Genomic DNA, 16,389 nt, shown 5'->3' on the forward strand with positions numbered 1-16,389 from the left:
TAAAATGGACTCAAAACAACTTCTTGCAGAAAATTCTGACCTTGCCTGTATATGTCTCCCTCCTTATTAAGGTAACCTTCTATCAAAGCAAGAGGCCTGATTAGGAACCTCCATTTCCGTTTTAGAGTATTAGCCTTATCACCTGCTCATCTGGCCTCTGATACATGTAGTTCAGCTCTTAATCAGCAACGTAGAATACTTGTCCTCCCCAAGGATCAGCGGACTTTCTCTTAAAGGGTCTGTTATGAACTGAATGTTTGTGTGCCCCCAGATCCATATGTTGAAGCCCTGCCTTGCAATCTGATGGTATTAGGAGGCAGAGCCTGTGGAAAATAATTAGAATTAGATGAGGTTATGAAGGTCGAGGCCTCATGAATGGGACTAGTGTCTTTATCACCTCACCTAATTACTTAGTCAAAAGCTTGCTTCCTCTCTCTACTCTCCACGTGAGGAAACAGCAAGGAGTTGGCAGTCTGCTACCTGGAGGAGGACTCTCACCAGAACCCTACCATGCTGGCACCTCAGTCTTAGACTTACAGCGTCCAGAACTATGAGAAATAAATTTCTGTTGTTTATAAGCCACCCAATTTATGGTATTTTGTTACAGCAGCCCAAACTGTCTAATACAGGGTCAGGTGATAAATATGGCCTCTGGTACAACTACCCAGTTCTGTTAAAGCTTGGAAGCAGCCGTTGATGATAAAAAAAATGAGTGGGCATAGCTGGGTTCTAATAAAACTTTATCTACAAAAACCAGCAGCAGGCAGCATTTGAGGTCCACAAACCATTGTTTGCTGAACCCTTCTCTCTAGGCCTTTGTTAGACAAACTGGTACACTCTTCAGCTATCATCAAAACCTGGGCTGTGCTATTTATGGAATACGATTAGGAGGAGCTATATGTCCACTCCTGTAAGTCATCCAAAGTCTAAGATTCAATTCTTGAATTTGATTCCTTCTTTTGTCCATTAAAAAAAGTGTGTATGTGTGTGTTAGGCAGGTAGACATACAGCTGTAAGTCTGCATCATCTATGATAGAAATGCTGAAGAGGAGGAATGTCCTTATTGAGCCAGTAGTTCTCAGGGACAAGGTGTCTTAATTATAATAACCAGTGGTTATTACATGGAACTACATGGAAAACTAAGGAGAATAAAGGCAACCTATGGTTGTCTTTAGGAAGACAATGTCAAGAGCAAAACATGATAGAAATTCTCAAAAAGCCAGGTTGACTTTTTCTTTACTCTTGGGTGTCATTCTAGTCTCTAATTTTATTCGGCTAATAGTTGTTAAATGTCTGTTATGCTGTGCAAGGCATGGTGTTCAGTAATGTCTCCCAAGAATATTTTTTTACTAGGAAGAAATGCCTATTGGTATCTGCTTTCCAGCATATAGAGCTCATTCCCTGGTATGTAGGAGATGCTCAATAAATATTTGTGGCTGAATTAATATCTCCTATCATAAACCAACAAATTGGTATTATTTGTAAATTACTCTGTAATGGATTTAATTAACATGAATCAGTGGATGAATTGATAAGTAAAACAAGCCAAAGCTAAAGTCCAACCATGAACCCAGGGTGATTCCAAATAGCCTGTGATATCTATTTTAACAAGATTACTGAAATATCTCTTATGTTGCACTGAAATATGTAAAGGGAAGTGATTGAATTAAATAAATACAATAGACTTGTTTAGGAAAAGAAGTAAGAGCTAATTTGGGGGTTAGAACCAGGTGGGTATCTGCTGGCTAATAAAGCAGAGCTAATAGTTCTTTTTGAACACCTACTAAGTTCTGCTTTCTGGTGGTATACTAGGACTTTTTTTTTAATGAAAAATTCTGTGAAACTGTTTTTACTAATGAAAAAATGAATCCAAAAGAGACAAAGTCATTTATTTGAGGGAAGCCCTCTTTTCTTGCTATCTCTTTGTGTTGGAGGTAAAGGCTTGGTCTAGGAGACTGCTACTCCGATGTTTTATTTCTTTTGTCATATGTAAGGTTACAAATTCACTTGCATTGTTCTCCTTTTCCTTCCAAATGAGTCACTCCACTGTTGTACCAAGTGAACCTGGCTTTGTTAATAAGTATTCACTATTTTTATACAGTAGTCATTTTTTTTTTTTTTGAGAGAGAGAGAGTGAGGGGGAGGGAGAAGTAGGGGTGAGAGAGAGAGAGAGAGAGAATCTCAAGCAAGCTCCATGCCCAGCTCAGAGCCCAATACAGGGCTCAGTCTCATGACCCTGAGATCATGACCTGAGGCAAAATCAAGAGTCAGACACTTAACCCCACTGAACCACTCAGGCACCCCTACAGTAGTCATTTTTTATTTTAATCTACCTTTCCAAGATGCCAGCAATGACCTCCTGCCTAATTTAGTACCGGCAATCTAAGTTTATTTGATCAAAGGAAGGAACTAACATTTTTTTTAAATGTTTTATGTGCCACTATGCCATCATCATCATCAACATCATCATCACCACTACTAAGATTTACTGAATAAAAAGCATGGTGCTTGGTACTTGGGGGCTTTACATACGTTTACATACAGTATCCCATTATCTCCACCCCATTATCTCCACTCCATTATCTCCATTACTGCCCTCTGGGTGATTTTGATGAGGAAACTGAAACCCGTGGGTAAGGTGAAAGAAGAAAGGAAGTTTTGGAAGGTGTCCCAGTGAGCTATGCAACGGACCCAGTCTTTCCCACCAGTTTTCACATCTCATTGAATGTTCCCAAAACTCTACATGGTGGACATTATATTATAGTTGGGGTCATTACAAAAACTAATAAACTAAACTAAGAAGTGACCATATGCTGTGTTTCCCAAGCTTTTTTTTTTTAAAAAATCACACCCCATTGTGGGAAAGGAATTTTACATTTCAACCCAGTGTATATATACACACACACATATGGAACTGAAACAAAAATTGTGCAAAATAGTGCCCAACCTTGCTGTATGTGTTGCCCTCTGAGGTTTCCTGTTATTCAAATTATTCTTTATAATGGATCAGGACCTACAGTTTGAAAAGTAGTGGTCTAATGTGTGTCTACTGAAGACGTATTCTTAGTACGACAGTAGGATAATAAGCCTGAGGTTCTTCTCTCTTTTTTTTTAAAGATTTTATTAATTTATTTGACAGGGAGAGACATAGGGAGAGAGGAAACACAAGCAGGGTGAGTGGGAGAGGGAGAAGCAGGCTTCCTGCCGAGCAGGGAGCCCAATGCGGGGCTAGATCCCAGGACCCTGGGATCATGACCTGAGCTGAAGGCAGATGCTTAAGGACTGAGCCACCCAGGCGCCCCTCTTCCTTTTTTAGCTATTCTGTTCATAAATTTATCTCAAAATGTGTTTATACATACTGAACACTTACATATTGAACACTTACTACATGTCAGATGCAGTTCTAGGTCCCAGGATCTACAAAGGTGAGGATGATTCAGTCCTTGCCTTTGAACTGAAATGGATAAGACAGACAACAATTACAATAACATTCAGTAAGTCCAGATGGCCCTTGAACAGGGCAGAGGCTAGTGGTGCTAACCCCCTGTGCAATTGAAAATCTTCGTATTGGGGCACCTGGGTGGCTCATTTGGTTAAGAGTCTGCCTTAGGCTCCCGTCATGATCCCGGGATTCTGGGATCAAGCCCTGCTTCAGGCTCCCTGTTCAATGGGGAGCCTGCTTCTCGCTCTCCTCCCTGCTGGTTCTCTCTCTCGCTCTCTCTGTCTCTCTCAAGTAAACAAATAAAATCTTTAAAAAAAAGAAAAAGAAAAAATCTCCATATAACTTCTGACATAAAACTTAAGTACTAGTAGTCGACTGTTGATGCCTTACCAATAACATAAACAGGTGTTAACACCTATTTTGTATGTGTATTATATACTGTATTCTTACAATCAAGTAAGCTAGAGAAGAGAAAATATTAACAAAATCATAAGAGAAAATACATTTAGAGCACTATACAGTATTCATCGAAAAAAATCCGTGTACAAGTGGACCCACACAGTTTCAACCTGTGTTGTTCAAAGTTCACCTGTATTATAATAGTATGAACTATGTGCTATGGGAACAGAGGAGCAAGCAACTAACTCTCCCAGCCGAAATCCAAAAAAGGCTTGATGAGGGAGGTGACTCAATGAAAATAGGTCATATAGAATGAATGAGGATTTTCCGGGTGTAAGAGAGCAGGGCGTTCGTGACAAAAGGATCTGTGTATGCACAGGCAGGGAGGTTTGAAAGGCTGGACACATTCCAGCAAGAGTAAGAAATTTAGTGTAGCAAGAAGAAGCACGAAGAGGAGTGAGATGGAAGGATGTGTTGAAGGATCTGTGTGCCTTATTAAAGAGTTAGATTCTTCTTAAGCAGGGAGAAACCCAGAGGTTTTCAATCCAGGCTATGTAAGGTAAGCTATTTGTGCCTTTAGAAAAAACAGTTCTGACAGCTGCTTAAAGGATAGTATGGAGAAGAGAGAGGAGAGAGAGGCCATGCAAAGAGCCACCCAGGTGTCCCTTTCTGTGTCCTTTGTGAGAAATCTGAGTCATCCTAAACTGTTCCTTCTCCCTCACTTTCCACATCAAATCAGTCACCAACTTGTGTTGATTTTATCTTCTGAATGGTTTCTGGAATGTGGCTGTTATGGACTGAATGTTTGTGTCCCCCGCCCCCCATTCCTCTTGAGTCCCTAATTCCCAATGTGACTGTATTTGGAGATGCAAAGCCTCGAAGGAAGCAACTAGGGTGAAATGGCCTTTGCATGGCCTCCCATGAGAAGTAAAGACTTGAACTGAGACAGCAGCGGTGGGCATGGAAAGAACTGTCCAGATGCCAGAGCTCAATTCCAGTTTGTCAAATACTTACTGAATCCTGACTGTATGTCAGGCTGTGAAATGCTATGATACAAAAAAAGAATAAGAAATGGTCTCTGATCTAGAGGCGTTTTCTATCTAGTGAGAAATGAAGACACACAAATAGGTCACTTCAGTATTATAACGGTTAAGTGTTATGATCAAGGCTTGCATGAAGTATGAAAAGAGCAAAGATGAGGGGTTCATAACTGAGACTGGGAGAGGGTCATGGAGGCTTCCTTGGAAGGAAACATCCAAGTGGAATCTAGAAGGATGAATAGGAACTGGCCAGGTGAAGCAAAGGACAAAGGGCGGACCAGGCAGAGGACACAGGGAAGCAGCTGCTAGCATTATGGAGCAGCGGGGTCCTACGTGGAGTTCGATATTGCTGCAGTGTGGTGTGGGTGAAGAGTGATACGAATGAGGCCAGAGGACGAGTGGAAGGTGCACGTGAGTTCCTGCTGTGGAACTTGCCAGTTCCTATGAAGCTCGTAAGTCATGCTAAGGAGCCTGGCCTTCATGCTGTTGGTGGCGGGGAGCCTAGGGAAGAATTTTAATACTTGAGAATGGCATGGGCAGCTCTGTGGTTCAGATGGCTTGTCCTGCTAACGTAGACGGCCAGCATTCACCAGATGCTGATAATGTGCCAAGCATCATCGTCAGCATTGTACCTGCATCACCATGTTGAAACAGCCCTCCTGTCCACAGCCTCATTTTACAGGGAGGTCCCTAGCACCCAGATTGAGTCGCTGGCCCAAGAGTACAGAGTCCATGGTGGAGCACGGACTCAGTCCCCAGTGACCCGACTACCCACAGAGCTATGCTGCGGTTAGGTAGGCGAGAAGAGAATGGCCAGACTGCAGGGGAGAGATGATGAGTTGCTGCCCTGAAGGGTCGGTAGCAGACGGAGAGAAGTTGCCCTGGGCTGCTGTCACAAATTACCATCGACTGGGTGGCCTCACAACAGAGATTTATTTCCTCACAGCTCTGGAGGCTCGAAGTCCAAGATGAAGGTGCTGTCAGGGTTGGGTTCTAGAGGGGTTCTCTTTCTGGCTTGTAGACAGGTTGCCTTGTTGCTCTGTCCTCACATAGCCTTTCCTCTCTATATGCATGTGGCAAGAGAGAGCAGCAGGCTCTCCAGGGTCTCTCATAAGGACACTAATCCTGTCAAATCAGGGCCCCACCCTTAGGACCTCATTTCACCCTAGTTGCTTCCTTCGAGGCTTTGCATCTCCAAATACAGTCACGTGGGGAGTTAGGGCCTCAACGGGAACGGGGGGGGCGGGGGACACACATCCAGTCCATAACAGCCACTTTCCAGAAACCATTCAGAAGATAAAATCAACACAAGTTGGTGACTGATTTGATGTGGAAAGTGAGGGAGAAGGAACAGTTTAGGATGACTCAGATTTCTCACAAAGGACACAGAAGGGGACACCTGGGTGGCTTGGTCTGTTAAGCAGCTGGCTCTTAATTTCAGCTCAGGTCATGATCTCAGGGTTGTGAGATCGAGCCCCGCATGTCAGTTTGTCTGTCTCTGTCTCTGTGCCTCTCTCAAATAAATAAATCTTAAAAAAAAAAAAAAAAAGACACCAAAAAAGGAGCAAATCGGGGAAGCGGGGGAAGGACAGCTCGGTTGCGGTTATAGTGAATTGGGAGTGCCTGGAAGCATCCCGGAGCTAGCTGGCAGTGCTAATATGAGGAGAGGCACCAGCACATGGATGGCAGGGGAAGCCACGGGTGGGGTCACATCATGTAGAGAAAACATGTAGGGTGAAAAGGAGGCAGTATCGCCAAGGATGGAAAAATATGAGCCAGGTACACAAGAGAACAGCAAAGAGAGACTTAAGAAATAAGAGACCTTTGTGGCTGAATCCAAAGCAAGAGAGAATTTCAAACAGTAGAGACTCTTAACACTCAGGTTCTGTAGCCTCTTGTGTGTCAGTGTGTATCTGTATTCTTAGGTGAGAAAAGGAAACAGCTGCAGAATCACAGCATTTCATTTCCTAATAGGACCAGAGAGATGATTTTACAGTTCTCTCACTCTACAAACAAGGAAGCTGAATCCTGGCAAAGCCTAGTGATTTGTCTCTTTCATGGCACGAGCAGAACTAGAATTTTGTTCCCAAGCCTCTTGACGTCAATCCAGTGCTTTTCACAATATATGAAATGGAATTCATCACTGTGGGGTTTGAAAATTAGGTCTAAGTTGTAAAAAAAAAATTCCACTAAATTGGAGAAAGAAACATTACAGTGTTACTATTATATGCATCTGGGGAGAGGAAGAAGTAGTATAGAAAATGTAGAATACTTTGTTTAAGAGGAGAGATTAATAGTGTTGGCCTTGGATAGTGATAAGAAAATTGACTTGTGGAAGAGGGCTTGGAGACCAGATGTCCCTGCTATATTGAGAGTGAAAATGGCACATTGCCAACGGGCATCTCTTATGCTCTGGCCACACAGGTTCTTTTGTTGTGTTTGGTTTTGGGGGGGGCACATGTTTTTTTTTTTTAAGATTTTATTTATTTATTTGACAGGCACAGCGAGAGAGGGAACACAAGCAGGGGGAGTGGCAGAGGGAGAAGCAGGCTTCCCACGGAGCCGGGAGCCTGATGCAGGGCTCGATCCCAGGACCCTGGGATCATGTCCTGAGCCGAAAGCAGACGCTTAACGACTGAGCCACCCAGGCGCCCTGGGGGGGCACATGTTTTCAAATGTGACTCTTTCTTATGTTTTTTCCTATTACTAACCCCATATTGGATATATAGCGATACTGTGTTATTAGAAAATTAATTTTAAGTCAGTATCTTCTTACAGCCTTGAAACTGACAGACTTCATTACTTGTGGAGAAGAGTGGTTCTCTCTTCTACAGGATTTCAGAGTTGCCTTCAGCCTTATAGACGCCCACCAAGTGAAGACTTCTGTCCGTAATTGTTCATTTTGTAAGTCAGTGAAGTATTTTTGAGTATCTACTGTAAATAAAGCACTGTGTTAAGCACTTCAGGTTGTATTAATGAATTGAATAGCATCCCTCTATAAGACCAGTAGAACCTGTTGCAGGTAGGAACAATGTCACATGAACCTTTAGACTCACAAATACTTTAATGGTGTCAGTGTAGCCAAGAGTGCTAGGATGCACTCTGGTACTGATGATGGGAAATATGTGAGCTCACTTTGGTTTATATTTACCACTTCCAAATTTTAAAAAACAAAAACAAAAGCAGGTTTAGCCACCAACTTGCCTTGTAATTGCTTTCTTGTTTCTTGCCAAGTAAGCGAGCATGAGTTTGACTTAATAACACTATTTTTTTCATTTTATAACTCTGTAGTTTCATATGTGTAGGCAAACATTTAAAATAATAAGTACATGTATATCATAAAGATACTCTTGCTCTGTACTTAGATTTTTGGTAGATTTTAATATATCATATAGAGTAATAACCGATTCGCCAACAGACACAACTTTGGTACTAGGCCATTAACAGAATTTTTATGTGGTGCATGCATATTACAAAGAGCACATTATATGGAAAATAAAGCAAACTTGGTATGCATAAGCATTATATGGAAGAACTAGATAGCATGTACTTAGCATCATAAAAAGAATTTTCATGTGTAGTATAGTGTAAGTTTCCACATCAGGGAGGGCTGTCAACAAAATTATGAAATAGGTAAAGTGTAGCTTCAGAGCGTAGCAGAATCTTGGTGTAACTGGTAATATGTGCTATTCCAAATATGAAATCTGAAGGCATTTCATGAAGAGTTTGACCCATAGTTCTGCACCGTCGAGACTTTCAGTAGAAAGAAGTGCTTACCATAATTACCTTAATATTCCCATCCTAGAGCAGTGTGTGGAAATTAGTAGGTTTTTAGTAAATGTTTATTAAATGAATGTCTTCTGTTTATTAAGTAAAACATTAAGAAATCTTGACTGGGGATTATATTAACATAGTGCTATTATGATAAGAGGATTTATTAAGCAACTGTTTATTGGACATCATCTATGCGTGGATGCTCTGTTGGCACTAGGAATACAAAAATAAGTAGACAGGCCTTCAAGTAGTGAGTTTGGGGAAGAGTAGATGAAAGAGGAAAAAAATACACTTGTAGGCCAGATATGATGAAGATGACTGGTGCTACAAGAGAAATATGAAAACAACTATAAAATAACAATGCAACAATAAGAAATACCTATGAACAAAATACAGTTATGTGATTATCAAAATGCAAAGAAAGTGCTGTGTGAGCTCAGAAGAGAAATCAATTCCAGTTGGAAGTAGGAGTATTTGACAAGATTTCACAGGGGAAGTGACTTTTGATCTTGGACATCTCAAATCCACCGTATCCATTGGTATCTTCATTGTTTTTCCTTTCCACCCATCTGTCCTAGATCTACATGTCTGATCGTCTTGAACATGGTTACTGATACACCCCGGCCTGGATTCTTCCTTTGGGGAAGTGCTAGAATCATTGGACTCTGTCTTTTTCCCCTCCAATATTAATTTGGTCACTATGGTTACATGAAGTTTTGAATAATTGACGGTTTTTTATAATAGACATGCTTTGTGTATAATCAGAAGCTTATCAAAAATATGTGAGGATATCATGTATAATTACATATTTTAAATTTTGTTAAATTATACACAAAAATGTCATATTTTCAAACAATTCACTCTTTTTTCCACATTGAAAAAAATACAGTTTTATTTAAAAAATGTACAGAAAATTGTAAAGAGCTTACTATTATAGAAAAGCTATCCTGGTTTACAGTCACAGAAGTGTTTTTATTTTAAATAATGCTATTCTTCTAAGAATATATTTTTTTAAATTTGTGCCTATCTCCGAAACCATAAAATTTTAGCACTACTGTAGAATTTCTAAAGAGTAGTACATTTCTGCTGCCATTTGGAGGAGCCTGCATCACAGAGTAATGAGGCGTTGAGTCTGACTTGCAAAGATGCCTCCATTTGAAATTCAGACACCCTCCCCCCAGAAGAATTGTTAGTCAAATTCCCATAATTAATGAATTGTGTCTTCCACATTTCTCTTGTACTAAATCTAATACAAGTTACAATTACAACAAATTATTTTGTAGAAGCTCTGATGACATTCTTACACCACTAAAAAAATAGATATTCTGAAGGTGAAAGTGAAACTGTCAGCCCTTGGCATCCAGAGTTAACAAACTACTTAAGAGTTCTGTTGATAGATATCTAGGTAATTGTGAGATTAAAACCAACAGTGTGGGAGGTCTCCGTGTTTTTCTAATGAAACCATTTAAGTTCTGTTAAAACCCATGAAGGATAATCATGGTCCCTTTTAATCCAAATTTTTAAATAATAACTATAAATATTCTCTAGTCTTAGAAGTTAGAGAAAGCAGAAGTATATGAGAATTTCATTCACTTTCTCCTTAAACCTTATATCAGAGTTATGAAGAATTAGCAAAGTTCACCAATATGAGATTTTACCCAGCTGATACCTTGTTCTGATGAAATACTAGAAAAATGTTTTGAAGAAGTCAAAGGCAGATGTGAGAGTTAAAGGAAATTTCAGTTAATGAACAGAGATCGATTAAAATCATCTCACCATGATTGTGAAGTCTTGAATTCTAATTTTGCTTTTGCAAGTGTAAATGCTAATATGTTTTACTTAATTAAAAAAATTTGTATAAATAAATACACAGCGCAATTTCTATCAATAAGATGAGAGTTTGCATTTAGAGTGGCCCTCAAAATTAAATAAATTTTTATGCCTTTACAAAATGTAACTGAACGGTGTCTAAAAGCCAAGATGAACACTTTATCTCTGATGTGTCCTTGCAGTCTGTTGCTGATGCGTATGAGAAAAGAAAGTTACTGGGTGTCTGGGTGGCTCAGTCAGTTAAGCGTCTGCCTTTCGCTTAGGTCCTGGGATAGAGCCCCATGTGGGGCTCCCTGCTCAGCGCTTCTCCCTCAACCGCTCCCCCTGCTTGTGCGTGTACTCTCTCTCTCTCTCCTCTCTCTCTGTAAAATAAATAAAATCTTTTTAGAAGAGAGAAGTAAGTACTATGGTGAGCACTATGAATTGTGTAAGACTGATGAATCACAGACCTGTACCCCTGAAACAAATAATACATTATATGTTAATAAAAAAAATTAAAAAAAAAGAAAAATGAAACAAGGGAAACAAAAAAAGAGAGAAAAGAAAGTTACTTTCTAATTGGAGTATTTATCTGCACCACTGACCCCCAGTCCTCATGAATAGTCCTGGAATTGTTCCATACCTGGTGACATCACATTCATCCTTTTAAGTTTTAACTCAAGTCAGCTCTTTGAAGTCATGCTTACTCTTACATCATAAGCTTGTGAAATTTTGCCTGAAGCTATTTTATTTCCTCCCAAGTGACACCTGCTATTCAGTTTATATTAATACAGACAATCTCAGGTGTAGTCTCATGGTCCCCACTGCTAGACTGAGACTAAATTTACTGAGAGCAAATATAAGCAGTTTTCCATTAAATTATTTTAAAATTTACATATAACTCACAAGAAGTGTTCGAGTATAAATATTAGCTACTATCACTATCATTTAAAACAATATAAAATAATACTTGCAAAATATACTTGAATGTATTAATTTTTCTCACTAATCTTAAACTGTTTTCATTCTATTTAGAAAATCCTACTTTTCTCTAGACTTGAATAGATTTAAATGCTTTTCATTACCCTGTCTGTGGCTTCAAAACCACAAAATACTATGCCATCTATTATAAGTGGAGTTTTATTCTTGAGCTTAATTGTCCAAAACAAAACTTAGTCATTTTTTGCTAATCCTAGAAGAGTGCTTTCCTACACTTCTATTACTTCTATAAGTTGTCAGACTTCTACATCATTTTTGCCTGCCAATCAAAAATAATACAGAATAAAATGTCTGTCTATGTCAAAACTCGCCTTATGGTTGTGCATTTCTAGTCAGAATATGATTTTTCTACCACCTTTCTACTATACTTAACTCTTTTAAGCTTGAATTTATGAGAATATAATTTATAATGAATACACTTTTCTTCGTGAGACCGACTTTTGAAGACAACTATTTGTAAAGGGTCTATGATACTAAACTTTGAGAATTTATATGAAAAATCATATGAGGATATGAAGATGAAAATTGCCTTTATTTAGGAAGAGAGAAATACATGAGATCAGAACTCCCCCGGAAAATATGGAATATATAATCATCTCCACAGAGCATGGGCGTTATCTATTTGATGCAGCTTGGTAGAGTACCTAGCACAGTAGCAGGAAAAGATGGACATTTAATAAAAGCTTTTAGTAATCAGGAGATGAACTTCTTTTGATAAAAAGAAGTAACCAAAACTGCTTTTATTCCTATTGTCCCTAAAAGTGTAGGAAGCAGAGCATTTAATACAGTGCTTGAACAAGAAAGCTACACACAAATTCAGAAGTATACCATGTGGAAAGATCCAGATTTATGGGGGGCCCAATCACATGAAGGGTATGTAAGTAGAGCCCTATGCATCAGTGTGTGCACACAAACTAAGTTAGGCACTTACTGAAATTACTTTCTGAAAGCTGAGTGATCATAAAATAAAATGCAGAAGTTCAAAGAGAAAAAGTTACCTTAACCTTAAAGAGTAAAATGAGAACCCAAAAAGGCACTAAAGTAATTTTACAACATGTAAAAGTTTTCACTGACATCTAGAAATGCGCAAGTGATTTTTTTAAAGAATGAGAATTTGAATCATTTGTTGCTTTCTTTATTAGTGTACTTGTTTAAGCAGAAGAGTTGCTTCTGTCCAATGCCTCAGACTTCTTTTTCACTCCCACTCTCTGCTTGTGAGTCATGAAGACCAATGTGCTGTCCTTCGCATACAAAGAAAATGCTGTTGACCCATTGTCTTAGCCCAGGCTGCTGTAACAAATTACCATAGACCAGGTGGCTTAAATAACACAAATTTAGGGGCGCCTGGGTGGCTCAGTTGGTTAAGTGGCTGCCTTCGGCTCAGGTCATCATCCCGGGGTCCCGGGATCAAGCCCCGCATCGGGCTCCCTGATCAGCGGGAGGCCTGCTTCTCCCTCTCCCATTCCCCCTGCTTGTGTTCCCTCTCTCCCTGTGGGTCTCTCTCTCTCTCTGTCAAATAAATAAAATCTTTAAATAAATAAATAACACAAATTTCTTTCTCACAGTTCTGAAGACTGGAAGTCTGAGATGAGTGCCAGCATGATCAGGTTCTGGTGAAGGCCCTCTTCCTGGCTTACAGGCTGTTGTCTTTTTGCTCTGTACCCTCAGATCTCTGTATCTGTGTCATCTGTCTCAGTGCCTTTTCTTAGAAGGGCACTAATCCCATTCATGAGGGCTCCACCCTCGTGATCTAATTACCTCCCAAAGGTCCCACCTCCAAAAATCATCACATTGGAGAATTGGGCTTCAACCTATAAATTGGGTTGGGGCGGGGGATGGGGGGACACACAAACACCCATCATCAGGATCAGGGAATGCACTGAATTTGCAATCATATGTTCTGCTTACCCCATCTTCCTTGTAATTAAGCCCATGCATTTATAAACTTCTTGGCAGGTTAGAGAACTGTGGATGGCTGGGCTCTGCCTAGACCTATCTTAGTTTTCTCCAGACTTAAGCAAGGATGAACAACATACAGAGATGAAATGCATGGTCCTTGGTCTCATTAGCACAAGAACTGATTCGAGTTGTATATACATTTGGTTTTAATGTCTTTTAAAGCCTTACTTTTTCATTTTTTTATCTTCTTTTCCTCCCCCAGCCCCCATCTTGTGACCCATGCTTATGTTCTTCATCCATCAAAGCACACTGTCTGAAGGCAGTATAGATAGAAAAGGCATTATCTTCATTAAGAATGGAGGCTTTGCAGGGTATCTGGGTGGCTCAGTCGGTTAAGCATCTGGCTTCGGCTCAGGTCACGATCTCGGGGTCCTGGGATTGAGTCCTGCGTCGGGCTCCCTGCTCAGCGGGGAGTCTGCTTCTCTGTCTACGCCTCCCCCTGCTTGTGCTCTCTCTCTCTCTCTCTCTCTCTCTCTCTCACATCCTCTGTCTCTCAAATAAATAAATCTTTAAAAAAAAAAAAGGAATGGAGGCTTTGGGAATCAGACTCAGAGTAGCTTATGGCCTGGCTCTGCCGTATAGTAAGTATATCCTCTCAAACAAGTGAGGCATTTAATGACATTGTTTTCTCATCTGTAAAATAGGTAGAATGCCTACCTCACAGAATCTTGTAGAGGTTAAACAAGGTAGTGCGTTTAAAGTGCTCAGTATACTGCCGAGTTACAGAAACGCATGCTAAATTACTAAACATGAAAAAGGAACTAGACTTGTTTACAGTAAGACTCATATGTTTAACTTGCCTCCAAAAAATTCATCTTTTGAACAGGGTATAATGACATAATCTCCAAATATGAAATTAGGAATCCCACACAATTGGTGGAAAAGGCTTTGTTTTAAAAGAGCTTATCCCAGCAACCCTATAGTCGTAGGCACATGCCTGTTCTGCTGAATAAAAAACTGCAGCCCTTGATTAACCTTTTTTTGCTACTTAAAACTTGGCTAGGTCCTAGGATGAACCATTTTTATTTTTTTATACTGTAAATTAGTTTCCTAATGCTGCCATAACAAATTACCCACCAACTTCGTGGCTTAAAACAGCATAAATTTATTCTTCAGAGTTCTAGACCCCAGAAGTCCACCATCGAGATGTCAGCGGAGTTGGTTCCTTCCGGAGGCTCTGAGGGAGAGACTGTCCCATGCATCTCTCCTAGCTCCTGCTTTTTGCTGCCATTCCTTGGCTGGTAGCAGCATCCTTCCAATCTCTGCTTCTCTTTTCACGTGGCCTTCCCCTTGGGGTCCTTCTCAGGCCTCCCTCTGTCTCTTATAAAGACACCTGCCATTGGATTTAGGGCCCCCTCTAAATCCAGGATGATCTCATTCAAAATCCCCAATTTAATTATATCTGCAAAGACCGTTGTTCCAAATAAAATCACAAGTTCCAGTGTTAGGACATGGACATAACTTTTTGGAGGACCGCCATTCAACCACTGTATAAGAGACCACTGTGTAAGGAAAAGAACCAGAATCTGAGGTGAACAAGAGAATGAGCTGGTACAGGAAAACTATACTTCCTGAAGATTCCACCCAGTGGGCATACTAGAGCTTTATTGTCACGTCGTCGTGGAACCCCTAAAGATTAATTTTCTCGGTACAATTAAATGTCTGCCCACTGGGCAGGTCTTCATCTTCAGTTGTGGGATTGTTGAAGATGAAGGGATTTGTCCAGTTTCCTTTTTCAAGTATGTCAATACTACAGTTTCTGGAGCCTATTAACTATATTTGGGAAAAGAACAAGCAGTGGAGCTAGAAGCACATACATGCGGTTTGGGCTTGAGAGCCATGATGGAATGTTCTAAGAAGCACCAGCTGAAGAAGATATCAATAGCTATCTGTACTTGTTAGCCCCTTCAGTCACTTGACCACCATCTCTCCTTTTCAGCAGGAATTTACCTTGCTTCAGGCATGCATAATTGGAAATCTGGTTAACAAGAAATTAAGTGGAGGAAATGAGTATTTTTGACATTTTGGGTTTTGCTCTGAATGGAGCACTGGAATTGGCTACCAGTGCTAGATAAGGAAAGATAGGAAATCACCGAATTTTTTTCACCACAGTAGTGTGGCTTGTGGCTGGAGAAAGGACAGTGCCAATATGAGCACCCTTTGCCTGCGACTTAGAATTTGAATACTTAGAATCCTCGTACCCGAAAATGGTTTGGAGTAGTAGTTCAAGAAAACCGAGACTGTAGAGACTTGTAACTCTCTTAGGATAAAATTTCCTACCAATATGCATAGCACGCTGCCCATAAAAATAGTGAGCCTTGCACAAATTTTTTAAAATCAAAACTCATTTGTTTGTCAGATCTCTTGACCAAGAAATCCTCAAGGTTAATTAACTACCTTGTTCCTTTTTGCATCCGTGGTTCCTACTGCAGTGCCTGTTTAGGAGATGTTTAACCAGCCAATAATTTAGTATATTCCATCTCTGCTCACCTTTTAAGTTGCTATGATTGATTTCCATAAAGATCAAAATATTGAGAAAGTAAATGACATGATCTAAATGCTGGATTGAGTGGGTATAGACTCTTCATTTTTCAGAATAACTTCCTGTTGACTTGGTAAGAAAAAAATGCATGGTTTCAAGGAGAAAATGTGTTGGTATAAATCAGATCAAGGTATTACTGCTTCCGAACAAGTGTCGGCAAAGTATAGCCTGTGGGCCAAACCCAGCTCACTGCCTAATTTTGTGTGGCCTGCAGGCTAAAAATGGCTGTTACCTTTTTAAACAGTTGGACAAAAATCAGAAGAAGATTTCATGACACATAAAAAGTCTATGAAATTCAGAAATTCCAGGGTCCACAGATAAAGTTATGTTGGAACATAGCTCATTCGTTTCTGTATTGTCTGTGGCTACCTTTGCCCTCAGTGGTGAAGTTGAGTAGTTGCAAGAGAGACCATATGTGGCCCAGA

At 40.1% G+C, this 16,389-nt stretch overlaps 1 long non-coding RNA gene across 1 annotated transcript in view; it reads left to right on the plus strand.

The window, feature by feature from the left end:
* LOC113919915 overlaps positions 1 to 10,652 on the plus strand; it is a 43,587-nt gene extending 32,935 nt beyond the window's left edge. Inside the window, exons 2-3 of the long non-coding RNA XR_003519161.2 lie at positions 7,660 to 7,785; positions 9,234 to 10,652. This is a non-coding gene — a long non-coding RNA (uncharacterized LOC113919915). The remainder of the gene's footprint in view (positions 1 to 7,659; positions 7,786 to 9,233) is intronic.
* Positions 10,653 to 16,389: the final 5,737 nt, after the last annotated feature.

The sequence above is a fragment of the Zalophus californianus genome, chromosome 3, assembly GCF_009762305.2.
Source record: "Zalophus californianus isolate mZalCal1 chromosome 3, mZalCal1.pri.v2, whole genome shotgun sequence".
Taxonomy (NCBI): domain Eukaryota; kingdom Metazoa; phylum Chordata; class Mammalia; order Carnivora; family Otariidae; genus Zalophus; species Zalophus californianus.